Below are 2,500 nucleotides of genomic sequence, written 5' to 3'. Positions count from 1 at the left end.
ACAGAAAACTGAAAGGAAGTACTGTCTTCAAAGAGGCTTTAAAGTCCCAAGTTAGAGAGTTTTTGCCAAGGTGAGGGTCATTTAAATCGATCGATATTTGGAAGACAAGTTTTCTGGCCAAATTTTAAAAATCCGTGTTTTTCCAAAGTACGGTGATTTTAACTGGTTAATCTTAAACGGTCAAATCAGATTGTCCTACTACAACATGCTGATAAAGGTTAAAAGTAGTTTTATTCAAAGACAACTCACTCGCCTTCCTATCATCCAGATTATATGTAACTCGATAAGATACCGGACCCGTGTTCGTCTCGCGTCACGTTACAAAAACCGGGACAAACCCGATATTATTATGGTGATAAGAAGTAGCTGAGCATAGCATGGAAACTTCACATGCGTTAATTAAGGTCAAGGTCGTTTAAGTGTCAATTAATTGTCTTCTTCCGTCCCTGTAGTGAATTGACAATTAGTGACATAAGACTTAAGACATGCCCGCGGTTGGTACACGGCTAAAAATAGATCACCTAAAATTAGAGACCCACGTTTTTACATTTACACTTTTACACACCGCATTGTCGGATTTCTGTCCTGATTTGGTCGGGGACAATCTGTACTCTATCTAAAGCTTGTTTATTGCTCTTTGATGGGACACTGGTCTATCGTAAAGTTCTTTCCACCAGATCTAAAAGAGACCCAGCTACCCAATCACTGCTGAGTGGACAGGGAGTCACCACCCCCTTTTTTTTTTTTTTCATTTACCTTTTCTTTCTTCATTTTCCTCTTTCTCCTCCCCCCCTCCCAAAGACACACACACACACAAACACCCTTCCCCCCCCCCCCCCCTTCCCCCTTTCAATCCCTGTAACAGCTTTCTTTTCTTATACCACCATAATATAATAATATAATATAGTGCTGTTTACAACAGCTGTGGTTGTTTATACAACCGCTCCTCACTTCCTTGACTGTTTTGGTAATCTGCATCCAACCATCGCATCAACGGCAACTTTCGCGAAGTCCCAGGTTTGAGAGTTTTTGCCAAGATGAGGGTCATTTAAATTGATCGATATTTGAAGAACGAGTTTTCTGGTCAAATTCTAAAATATTATTGGTTTTTCCAGAGTGCACCAGTTTTGTTATTAGGACTTGCATTTTATTTCTTCTTTCCATCGTGTCACTGTGTCATAAACTATGGCTAATCTAGATTCCTTGTTCGTTTTGCTGACTAAGTGTTTATGCCCGAAACGATCGGCCTGTTTGTACTGTGCTATACTTACTACTGTTGTTGTTTACGTTAAACCAAACCCTATGTCTATTTTCGTCGTAAAGTTAGATAGAAAGAAGGCCGGCAGCCCACCAAGCGTTAAATAAAGTCAAAAGTCGGTGGCGCTACCGCTTACGTCTTACGTCATCTTGTTGTGCTGCCGTAAGCTGGCTAAAACACAGTTATTTTTTTTTTTTTCCAATTTGGCCAGAAAATAGTATAACCAAATATCCATCGATTAAGACCCCCCCCCCCCCCCCCACCCCTTAAAGACTTAAAACTGAAAGATTTTTCATAGAAATTCTTTTGAAGTTTCAGGGTTGAGAGCTGTTTTGTTTTGTTATTTTTTCACAAGTTGGGGTCAGGGGTCATTTTTATCGACGGATGCCTTAAATTGATTTTTTTTCTGGCCAATAATTGAAATGTTGTTGTTGTTGTTGTTGCTGTCTGTGTGTGTGTGTGTGTGTGTGTGTGCGCGCGCGATGGATTTTAACTATACGTACACCTGGTGTAGTTGCTGTTACTGATATGACCTCCAATAACAACTTACCTTGCCCCTTGCGGAGCTGAGCGGGGTGGGGTGGGGGGGGGGGGCGGTTAGGGGGTTGTGTGTGATAGAGAAAGAAGAAAGGTGGGGATGGGGGGGGGGGGGGGGGGGGTTAGAGCGGAGCATGTCAGACTTGTGGCTATTGGCCGGCTGGGCAGATTTAACATTCCTGACCGAGTTTTTGGCCGGCGACAGGACTCGTGTGTGTTTGTGTGTGTGTGTAAATCCCCGGGTTGATTGACAGATGGGGGAAGTTGTCAACAGCTTATAAAAGGGACGTAATCACGACAAATGGATGATGCCAAGTCTGCAAAGATAGATCATCATCAAGCCCTACTGCAACCTCCTCGTGGTGTCGAACGGTAACAGGTCAAGCTGGCCAACTGCAGAGGGCGACAAGAATAGGCAATGGCAAACCATTCTTGTAACTTTGCCGAGTTAACTGCATGAATAAGTCCAAAAAGTTAAACGGTGACAGCGTAAAGGGGAGCATGTTTTCACGGAAGACTGCTGCCTCGCTCGGTTGGGAGCGTGATGTTCGTCAGGTCACACCGAACCGTCAGCCAGTTACTAGGCGAAATAAATTTAACAAATGTGACAAAACCAAAATTGGGACATGGAATGTCAGGACCTGTGCCCAAAAAGGAAAACTAAACAACATTCTAAAAGAAATGAAACGGCTCCAAATAAATATT

General features: G+C 42.9%; 1 protein-coding gene across 8 annotated transcripts in view; it reads left to right on the top strand.

Annotated features, from left to right (window-relative positions):
- LOC144975081 (uncharacterized) overlaps window positions 1-2,500 on the top strand; it is a 259,024-nt gene that overhangs the window by 244,841 nt on the left and 11,683 nt on the right. The window lies entirely within an intron of this gene.

Source organism: Berghia stephanieae, chromosome 6, assembly GCF_034508935.2.
Source record: "Berghia stephanieae isolate SIO BIC M18660-M18661 chromosome 6, UCSD_Bste_1.3, whole genome shotgun sequence".
Classification (NCBI taxonomy): Eukaryota; Metazoa; Mollusca; class Gastropoda; order Nudibranchia; family Aeolidiidae; genus Berghia; species Berghia stephanieae.
The sequence above is the reverse complement of the archived record's forward strand: the minus strand, read 5'-3'. Positions and strand labels throughout refer to the sequence as shown.